The 12,621-nt window shown below is 26.4% G+C and overlaps 1 protein-coding gene across 1 annotated transcript in view; it reads right to left on the bottom strand.

The window, feature by feature from the left end:
* Positions 1-12,621, bottom strand: part of LOC113552819 (agrin-like) — a 174,559-nt gene that overhangs the window by 12,707 nt on the left and 149,231 nt on the right.

Genomic DNA, 12,621 nt, shown 5'->3' with positions numbered 1-12,621 from the left:
CGTGTTTTTGAAAAAACTACAGTTTTAAAGTTATATTGTTTACATGTAGTTTAAATATTATTACACACCACAATACCATTTAAGTTGTTTCCGTTCAGATGTACATTCAATCACACTGATATTTATAAATTTAACCAAACGTTATTTTCTAAACAAAATATTCTTAATTTTTAATAACAAGATTGTTTATAGTTGGTTAACTTTTTAAAAATATAGTAGTTTTAAAAAACATAAATAATCTATTTTGTCTAAAAATTAATGATAATTTAATATTTAAAAAATAAATTGTGAAAAGCTAATCAAATTATTAAAGTAAAGACATAAAGAGGTTTCCAAGCACTAAGACTATATCTTACTATCAAATTTTGCTCGATATAAAATTATAGTCTATAATATAATTTTTCAAAAATATGTAATTTTTTTTTATTCTTTATCATAGGGATTTAATGTTTCACTATTTTAGCTCAGCTTTAAAAAAATTATAATATTTACTTGTTTTGAATTTATTTATGCTTTATAGTTTCTACTAGTAGTATTGATTTATAGGTTGCTATGAGAAAATCAGTACCTATCAAAATTCATTTTTAGATTCTGAGTGGTTTTACAACAAAGTGTTTTACTTTCAGAAAATCTTTTTGAGACAGTTAAAAAGTTTTAAAAGTACCTATAATATTATTAAAATCTATTTATATATTGAAAATTGTATACAAATCGCACTTTAAAAAGGTACTTCTGTAAGCTAGTTGATTTACTATTACTTTTAAATATAAGGACGCCCAACCTTGTAACCAAGCCATATATCTTATTTTAACTTTTGAACTTTACTAGTTCTTTACAGATTTTATCTGATAATGCGTTCTATTTTAACAATAAAAATTATATTATCAGAAAATCTAGTTATAAAACTTAAATTAACAGCGATTTATCTCATATTTTATATGGTCTGATAATGATATGTACTTAAATAATATTACAAATAGTATTAATACTAATACGTGGTCCATCAAATACAGAAAATTGTATTTATGTTTTTTGAATATTATTATTATTCTATAAAACAACACATTTTATAATTTTATATGAGGTATATACATTAAAACTACCTTATAACATTGTGGCATTAACTATATTAATGCGTTTTCAGTAAAATTGAGCTTTACTATATAAAAAAATCTCGTATTATATCTTTCGTCTTACCTAATTTTATAATCTTTAGATTTCTGCAGTTATTTGTAGATTCATAGATAATCATAAAGATTATAATATTACTAATATTTGAAATTATTATTATTAAATAAATCTACTATTTACAATGTATATTTTTCTTAGTAATATCTACGAATAACAAAAAAGTATTCATTTGAGTTGACTAAATGTTTTTTTCTTAGCAATTATACATGCACGATGTACATGCATGTTATATAAATACATTCAAATACTCCGGTGTTTGAAACTATATTGTGAATTTAATTATTTCTACTTTTTTTATTTCTCAGTACAAATGTTGTTTACAACAACATGAAAAAGAAGAAAAAATTACATTTTGGTATTTCAGTTTTATGTTCAACTGAAATTTGCCGAGAACAGTAATAGAAAATGAGTATAAACTTCACTTGACCCTTCTTTGTAATGCTCCGAAAATCTTAGCTATAAACAGATTAAACATTTTATTGCTCCGTAGTATATACAAAAGGGTCAGTGATGGTTTCTATAGTTGTCTTTAAAATCAACTGTATGGTTAATGGTGAAATTGAGTTATCCGTCGGAGTGAAGGGTACGTATGTATACATATATATATACATACATATATATATATATATGTGTGTGTGTGTGTGTGTGTGTATATAAAAAAATCTTAAATATTGTTTTTTTTGAAGTGTTATTAGTTCAGAACTAGACATGATCGTGACTTGTGGTCTCAAGTAGCTTGAAACAACTCTTCATTGTAGCACGGAATTTATATATACTAGATTATTTTTTTTAATATTTTATTTACCTATAATTTTTATAATAAATGTGTATTATATTTGGTTGTTATTTTTGTTTTGTAGATTATAAGATTAAAACGCAATGATACCTATTTTTTAACAATTGGGAATTTAGTTTGCATATTTAATAATTTATTCTGGTTTTGATTATATATGTGTACACATAAAAACAATCGTAAAAATCAAAAACCTATTTTTGTTTTCTCATTTTATTAGTTTAAAAAAGCCATCTTTAAATTATCGTTCTAAATAGTTATTTTTGTATGGGGTGGACAGAATTTATAGCTAAGTATTGGTGTTGATACATTATTTTTGTGTGATTTCATTGAGTGTAAAGTTGCTTGATATCTCGAAAATATAATACAATACTTTTGATTTGAGATTATTGAAAGCTTATAAAAAACAAAACAAATAGAGGTTCATACGATTTTTGAAATTTTAATTACTAATATAATTAATGAGTAAATATTTCTAAAATTAATTATTATTTTAGGACTATTATTAGGGTCCCATTGCCTCACGTAGTCGTCTTTTATTGATATTATTATTTTTAAATGAGTTATGATATTTTTGAAACTGTACATTTTAAAATGATCAAAACTTACTTAAAAATAATAATATCAATAAAAGGCTACGTGAGGCTGATAATAATCTTATGTTTAAATTTTATAATACGGTCAATTCACTCTAATATCAAAACTAACAGTACACTATTGAAACTGATGAACAAAACAAATTTTTTGATATGTCGTACATGTGTAATACGGAGCAACATACGTGGGTACTATGTCCTCTTAAAACGATTCTAAAAATATTACCTAATGATGAAAATATATGAATTGATAATTTCAAAAAAAAAAAATATAGATTAGTATAGCTATTTTTCATTATAAAATTTTTATTTTACTGATCAAATCTTAATATTATAGAATTAAGTTGTATGATAAATATTTTTCCAACTCATTACAGCATCAAATAATATGATGTTTATACACGAATTTTTTTTTTAACAACAATTATCAGGATACAGGGCGCTGATGAACTTGTCCAGAAGAATGAATTCAGTTTATTCAAAAATTGTTTTATATTACCTACTACTAGTACATATACGGAATTGTATTCTTAAATATCCTGCACATCTAAGATAATATTAATATTAGGTAATACATTTTATGTTTAAGTCTATTATGTTGAACCGAAACATTTAAATGATTAAACCCAAAATTTACCGACGTTTATATTATTATTATATATTTATAGCCAATATAATATAATAAATGGTTTAACGGCATTACCATATTTTACTATTTCAAATAATATTATGATTCAAGAAAAAGAAGTACGCGAGTCACATGGTCGACATAACATATTATTATGTTAAAAAAAGAATATTGAAAAGCGTATTATTTGATGTTCGTTCTTATAACGACACACCTACAGATAGTAAATTATGTATTTAAATATTTTAATTTATAACACCGGTAACAATACTATAAACTAGGTTTTTGTTTAGAAGATCGGAAAAATAAGCCAACAAAAGTGGTTGTTTATAGGTTATTTTTAATAGCTGCTTATCCAGAGCGATCTTACTTGTACGATTGAAATATGGCATCAAACAAAAAATATTATTAATAATTTCATTTTCCTAATTACAATACAGGCACCAAAAATTGCACGACAAAAAAGTCTAAGTATAAATGTTACTTGTCAATCGTCAATCTACTTTTAAAGTTGAATTTATTTACTTTAATTTATTTATAATCTGCTATTACTGATTTGGTAATCGAATAATTTCTCTGTTATATTCAACACAAAAAAAGCGTCTATAAAAATACAATATATTATATATACATAATATACTAGCTGTGTCGTCATTAACATCGTAAACGTCTCACTTATTATGCCAGTATTTTGGCAAAAGTTTTAAAAGATTAGTTTTTAATGATCTTATAGATAATATTATGTTATATTATATTATATTTTGCTACCACGCACAACCGCAACATTTAGTTTCACTGATACTCACCGTGACACTAATTTGACTAATTTGAGTAACAAAAAATAATAAATAAATGGGGTATCTTTCGATCGCTTTGGTACTCGCCCATTTTAACTTTTAACAGTTGAAGGATAGCTTTATAATGTGGTATACCGTAATACTTTCCGTACATACATTGAAAATCGGATTCAATTGCATTTTTTACACTTAAGACTGCATTAATTTAAATGAGTTAAAGTCTAATTGTTAGACTACCGAAATTACTGTGTTTTCTTTAGTTTTTATCATTGCAATTATTTTCGTTTTTTAACTTGGCATGAGTTGGCCAAATAATTTGACTGTTGATCAAATTTAAATTTCAACCGACAGCAATCATTGCGGTAGTTTCAATATAGTTTTACGACCGCAACTCATAAAATGTTATATTATTATTTCCACTACGGCGTTATTCGACTAATCCGTTCATAAGAATACAATATTTATATTTACTTATAATATTATTAAATCGTAAATACATTTCGTACGAAAAGAGCCATAAAATGAAGGATATAATATTGTGAATGAAGAGCCATTTAAAAATTTTGTTACCGCTTTTCACGCTATTTCCACGTCCTATAAACGCGCCTGTTGGTTTTACGAGTTAATTTTTACGGTATGTCGAAAACGAAACACGAGAAACTAAAATCATCGCTGTTGGTTTTTTTTTTTTGTCACTTGTACAAAGTAAAACCTAACAAATATGCCTGCATTATAAAATACTGATGGTAAAAACAATAATATTAATAAAAAAAACATTTTAAATAAAACGTTTAACGTTGTTGAGATTTTTACGGAGCTTGTACAACTGTGTCTAGTTAATTGAATTAATAATAGTATATTCAAACTCTTGTTTCTGTAAGTAATTAAACGGCCAAGAAATTTTGAATTAAACATTTAAAATACGAACAACTTTCACGTTAATAGAATTTAACTTTGAAACATGAAATTTGTTTTAGTAGCATGCATTTGTATGTACTGATTTTATTTTCATTCATTCACGCAGTAATAAAATTCTATTAAAAAAATTAAAATGTATTGTGTAATATTTCCAGGAAAGCACACAGTATATTTTCGTTAATTTACACTGTACAAGATTTAATTTTAATTTTTCAAGATATATAAGAACAATTTTATGGAATAAGAATATGAAATGTTTTGTATACAGTAAATGCGTGGTAAATTGGTTATAAATTGCCAGACACTGATATTCATAGAATATTACTAGATGAATTTCCATTTTTTTGAATAAGTACGTATTATCTGTTAAACGAGATGTCGTTATCGCTGGTAAATTTGAATAAATTAAGTTACCTATTTCTTGAAATAATAAAATAATCATTTGTTAGTTATTTAGATTTTGTTGCAATACAAAATAAGTATGTTAGGTGTTTATAAAACAACTTAAGAGGTCAATGTATCTTGAATCAAACATTTTTCAATTCTTATATTTTTACTTTTATTCTGAACAATATTTGATGTAAAGATCTATTCTAAAAACATTTACTGATGTCAAGTAATAGATTTCGGATGACTGTATTAGATAACTGTATTAAATAGTTCAGAATACTTCACGATTATGGGACAATTTTGGAATAAGGTTCTCATGTATGCGATTCCCATTTTTGATTATAAATGGGCTTACACTCACCTAAAATATACTCCTACCTACCTCTCACACCCATACACAATTATTTGTTTATTTGAACAATATACAGATTACAAGAACTAAGTATAGACCAGAGCTTTTGTTCATGTCAAAGTGAATAGATCTGATTTTTGGATAGGATATCTGAAAGAGCACAACAAAACAAACAACATGTACAGAGACTACAACCCCAACGGAATTCAAACATATTATGGATATATTTTTAAAAGTACACTCAAGTTGTATGTACAGTGTACACAGTACCTAGAGCTTATAATTTTACTACTCTACGTTCCCCACCAGACCGTGACTGAGTTGATATTCCGAAAGCGCACCACCCTTGCACAACGTATGCTTTTGTGTACTGTAGAAAGTTAATTAAACTTCGCAAAACAAGTAGAATAACAGGAGCAGAAAAGCTTCTTACAACAAATAATAAAACAAACTGGCGAGGCAGCGGTGACGACGGAGGAGGTTTGCCGTATCCGAAAATACGTTTATAATCTTCATAGTCGTTTCTCTCACGTTTCTCTTGACATCAGGGCCAGGACGGTTTTGAACGCTCTGATCTATAATAGTAATCTGACATGATAATTTAATACTGTTGTCGACACACATGTAGAGAAATCAACATATATTTAATAATAAAATAACTGATTGAAAACCGTTTTTGTTATTAATGTGTGTAGTATAATTGTGTTCGAATGGCAAACGAATATAAATATCTATTATTATAGGTACATATTCCGTCAAATGAAGCGTTATTAACTATGCAGCAGTATTTTACATATTTTAATAATATAAATTGATTTAATCGTTTTTAATTTATCAGATGGACAAGTAATTACTAATTAAATTATTTAAGGTAAACTAAAATATCAGTATTAAATTCAAATCAAAAATCCAAAAATGTACAATTAAAGTGACAGCCAGAAGATAAAAAATATACATCGATACATTTTTGTAATCGAATAATGGTATACACAGTCAGAGAAAAACTCCTGATAGCAACGATTAATCAGCTGGATATAATACTACTTGGAAGCAACAGCAGATATGCACGTAGTAAAGTGCTACGATCACAAAGTGGTTTTTTCATTGGGAATATTTTACCAATGATGAAAAACCCCAGATACATGTATTATTGTATGCTACTCGGCGACGAATTTTAATTTAATAAATTTTCAAGGTATCAATCAATTTTTAATTATTCAACTTTAATACAAAAATATTTATCAATACACAAGTAAATAAAAATTATTTATTATTATGAACATATACTTTTTGTTTTTATTAATGTTATTTTCACGTAATTTATAAATTGAATAACAATGAAAATTGAAAAATGTATAATTGTATTATCTTACGGTTTAGAAGGTTAATAAAGAATATACTATTATTATACTCGTATATTCAACTAAGAATTGATGGTTTGTTTTATAAATTAATTACTTAAAAATAATCAAGTTTTCAATTTTTATTATTGTTTTAATAGACTAGGTTAGATTAGGTGTAAACGTAAGTACACCTAATATTTTTTTAAGCTTTTAAGTTTTTTTTTTTTTTTATAAATATTATTGATTCCATAATTTATAAAAACATAATGATAAATATTTTAAGGTATTAGACAAGTTTAAATTAAATAAAAAAAGGATTTACGTAAATAAAATAAACTATTTATTTTTCCTTCATCATAGATTGATATATTAGTATATTATTCATATATCACACTTGTTTCTTCTAGTAAAATTATTGAATAAATGGTTACACCATATAAAGTTTTTTTTTAGTATAACGTACTGATAAATTTTAAATATAGCCTCAAAAGAGTTATTTCTGTGATGGACATTTTTTCTCGTAAGTTTATAAAGCATATCTTTTATTTTTATTTTTAAATTGAACAATGTCTACGTGTAAGTGCGTTGCTTTTTTCAGTAGGATGCGAATAATTATTCCTAGCCCCCTTTACATGCAATGACCCTTAAGAAAACTATGGACGCATAATAAAACAAAACTATTGTTAGCATTTCTAACGAATGTCATTCCTAATTGAATGCAAATTGAAAAAAGTACATATAATAATATATATATAATATAATAGTTTTATATTTTGAACGTCGTACCGTTAAGATGTAGGTACCCAAAAATGTACCGTTGCTTCTTAAATTGGTACTTAAATCTCAATTGTCCAAGATTAAACCTAGTTAATCTATTATACCTTAAATATTATATTATCAATATGATGATGAAAAATTATTGTATAATATTCTAATGCAATCTTTATTGTCGTTACAATCAAATAGATATTTTTGAAAATTAAATTGGTAAATAATTTATCAAGAGCTTTGCAATTTTTGAATTTTTTTTTAACTTAAATTTTTTTATACTCTAGATATTTCTAATTAAATACATTTTTTTATGAAGTACAGAAGTGGGTTTTGTTTTACGTGATACGCGAAAGATATTAGAAAGTGACAGAAAGACGTGTAGGATTAGCGTCATCCTAATTTACAGGAAAAGTTGTATTTGTGTGTGTAGGCGAGTGTGTTTTTGTTTATTTTCATTAATGTTCTCGGTAATATTATGTACAGTATTTCATTGACTGTGTTAAAATATGTATAGTAATTTAAATCTTTGATTTTTTTTTTTTATATAAAACCGAGTTCGGTCCCGAAAGTAGCTTTACTCTGTTAACTATTTTATTGTTTCTGGTATATATGTAATATATATAAACATATAATGTAGGTATATATTATATACATATATAAAATATATTGTATAATATATGATTGTATAGTATATTGTTGCAATCAGATGTGGTATGATTTAGATACCCAGAGATTTACATAAAATTTTACCTTTATTTTACTCGTGAGAACGAATTGTATGCTTCAGGGCAGACCGACCGAAGTGTTTATATGAGCAGAAATATTGTATTAAATTATTGCATGACTGGATAAGGGATACACCCTATTAAATAGCACATAAAATAATATTGCGGTGGTCCAATGTTCGGTATAAATCGAATTCCAAAATATTACCACATTTCTTATATTAGCGTGGAAATTCTGCAATTAAAGCCAAATTAGTAATAACATAATATTAAAAGATTAAAAGATTATACCATTTTTTTTTATTTAAACTAGATTTAATCGTTTTGTCGTTAATTATCAACATAAGCAGATTTTATTATTTATTCAATATTACTTTTAAGAGACCTTTCTTGAAACTTATAGCTTTATATAATCCCTACTGTTTTTATTGGCTATAAAATAAACAATTTAATTTAGTTATTATTATTATCATCATAAAATTGATACAACTAATTAAATAACATCAAGGTAGATTCAATCATCAAGGTAAGACTAAATATATCCATTATAGTTATATATAAATACCATCAAATTAAATCTATAAATAATTTAAATTTATTCACAATTTAAATAAAATATGCTAATGAATAAATTATTGATCTGCATATCGTTATATTAAATATCTAATATATTTTTATTTAAATTAGTTGATAAGACATTATCATATTTTATCTCAACGAGTCCATTTTCCGGCATCTCATGAATCATGATCATAATATAATACCATCATATTATAATATATATTTTTATAAATTTCGTATTATTAAATTTATTCATAATTTTATGGGTTAATTTTTCAGATATTTCATTTTATCATGATATATTTTTTAAACACGACAAAAGTAATATGATCTATTTATATTCTTCATAATGTAACTATTATAGCTAGATTTATTAGATTGTTTTGAAACATAGGATTTACAATATAATTCAGGTGTTTTACAACCAACGGAATAAAAACGAGTTAAATTGTACGTGTATTGTTCGAGTGTTTAAATAAATATGTTTTTAAAATGACGCATTTGGTTTGTTTGTATACATATGACGATGGCGGAAAATGTTTCAAGTGGCGAAAAAATGAGGCCGCAAAGTCTTTTTTTTTTAAGTTGTTCCAAGAAATATATTGTAAAATGAAGAGAGGATTTCAATTTGTTTGGTCTAAAAACAGTCTAAAAGTTTTCGTGTAAAAAATGAAAAGTTGCCAACTTTTAGATGAACGGTGAACAGTAATAAAATATGATTTATACACTTTGTAAAAGTTATTCTTATAAATATGACCTTCTTTGTACAATATCCGTCTTAACCATACATCATATTTACATTTTTTTTCTATATTTTTATCTATGCTTTACTATCTGTGTTATCTACATTTGTTAATATAAATAATATGTTCTTATTTTTCAACTAAGAAAATAAAAATTTTATCTGAAATAATATTTTACAAAATATTTATTAAACTTGTTCTGTGATATATATTAATCTATCGATATTAAGAATTATTATTATTTTATTATTTTTCAAAACACAAAATATTAATTAAATACTATAAATTATAGTAAACAAATTTGTTCATACGACTTTTCACGCCTGAGTCATTCATATTTCTTTTTAGCATAAATATTACTTCCGAGTAAATGTTTTGTACGTTAATTCATATAGTAGTTAAATTAGAATGTTCACTTGGGCGTTAGGTTAAAAGCCCAAGTGTGACTTTTAGCTTACTCCGGGGAATTTGTTCAAAAGATTTATGAGTGCACCATTATACGACAAACCGTTATTATAGGTTAGTACATTAGTACTATAGTAAGTGCATTAACGATTGTTGCATTAAGTTGGTTGGAAATTATTAAAGAAAAATCGAATTTCTAACCGAGATAACTGGACAAATAGCATAGCAACAGTGGAATTCAATTATAATAATATAATACCTTTTTAAATAACTATGTCTACAGACAAAACATATTGTAATCAACGGGGTTTTTAAGAAAGTAACAATATTAAGTTTAACTAATTTTGGATTTGAATCCTTTTTGGATTGCAATCTTGACATGGAGGATTAACAATGACATCCAGTTGGTCACTTTATCCGCCCATTGAAGATTAAATCCTTCAAGCAGTAAATATACGATTATTACTACAAGTTTGCAAATATTTACACAATCCTTGAAACCTAAGAATTTCGGAATCACAAAATCCCAGTAACTTAATTACAGTTATTTTAATATTCAAATATTTATTGTTGATCAAAAAAATTTGAAATAGAGATAATAAATAAATAGAGTCATAGTCAAACTGAAATAAAGAACAAGCGGAATGAATGTTATTTAAACTAAGAGTCAACGTCGCCCAAAGAACTTTTATTTAAAAAAAAATATATATATTTATAATTTATATATTATATGAGTGGGTGATGTAGCGTATTTATATACATAATAGGTATATAATATTATATAATATAATATGCAATCGTAATATCATACATCCGTATCAAAACGACATTTATGGTTAGAAATTGTATTACTATTGGACGATTGAGCGTGTTAAAAATTTATGATCGGTGAATTATTACTTTTTTTTCTTTTCGTTTTCTAAAATTATGATTATTCTGATCGGATTATAAATAGACATGGCAATGCGGGTGGGTGGACAAAAGAACCGCGGGAATTAAGTGTGCCGCCGGTGAAATTAATTACAACGGGTCGGACGGCGTGTTCAGTTTTATATGAAGGTATAATATACTATATAGGAACATTTATGGGAATCCATAATAAAAGGTCGCGTTTCGTTAATTAAATATTCCCAGCGGTCCGGCGCGCGGTGGCTTGTCGGCTTCCGCGGCGTATATACGTAATATTGCGGCATCGGAGAATGAAAACCGCTCCGCCGGCTAGGACGGCCCGCAAGCTAGGCATGCGCAAGCCCGCGCACACAAGCCGAACATTGTAATATTATAATGTAGTGTATCGGTTATTTATGAACAATTACGGAGCAAGTCTCGTGTGTCTTGTACGTATGTCGTACACAAATATGCGCATGTGCCTGTAAATATGTATAGAAAAAGAAAGAGGCGAAAGAGGAAATAATAAGTTGAATGAGAAATAGAGAGATAGAAAGAGAGAGAGAAAGAGAGAGAGAGAGAAAAGAGTGAGAGAGTGAGAGACAGACAGACACACACACATACATTCTGCGTTTCCGCGGACTGAAAATGCAATATTATTAATGTGTTTAATAATAATAATAATACGGTCTGTATATTATTATATGTGTGCTGTAATATAATACCTGTGGTGGAGTTTTCGTAGGACGTATCGAGTTACCGTGGTAAATCCCTAACTTCATCCCAACCACCACCATGCCACGTGACCTACAGTTGGGGGTTTGTTATTCCGACGTTCTTGTCCTTGTTTACTCGTGTAGGTGTATTAATACTAATATTAGTAACTATTATTAATATCAACAATACTGTAGTGGTCGTGGGGCGTGTGATATGCAAGTAGTATAATATAATGCACTATTTGTAGGTAGGTATATCGTATACAGAATATCATTACGATAGTAATATACAAGGTCTAACCGGCCTACAGCAGCATGTGATATGCACCAAACATGTAAAATACCAAACGCAAGTGCATCACATTAAGTTGATAATCAATATATGTATAGTACATATTATATGTGTTAAAAGATTCTTCTATTCCGTCTAAGTTATTTGCGTGGGCAACGACAAGAAACGAAGACAATATTTAATCGAAGAATTCACGATTTAGATGACGTGTTGTTTAACACTATGACATTTTCATATAGATACCAGAATTATTTACCTATATTGAAAATCCTTATGTATTTGTATAATATATAAATATTAAAAAAGTGTGGGCTTTTCTTAGAATACTTTTTAGAAATTCCACAGAAAATTATAAAAGAGGATTTGTTCAATTATTTTGAAAATCATATTTCATGCAGAATTGTTTAAATTACTGAAAACCAAACTTCTTAGAACCAATTTTATCGTTAGAAGTGAAGTTCAAAAATAAATTAAATTAACTCGCACTATAGTCAAATTTTATGTCATAAAGT

Source organism: Rhopalosiphum maidis, chromosome 2, assembly GCF_003676215.2.
Source record: "Rhopalosiphum maidis isolate BTI-1 chromosome 2, ASM367621v3, whole genome shotgun sequence".
Taxonomy (NCBI): domain Eukaryota; kingdom Metazoa; phylum Arthropoda; class Insecta; order Hemiptera; family Aphididae; genus Rhopalosiphum; species Rhopalosiphum maidis.
The sequence above is the reverse complement of the archived record's forward strand: the minus strand, read 5'-3'. Positions and strand labels throughout refer to the sequence as shown.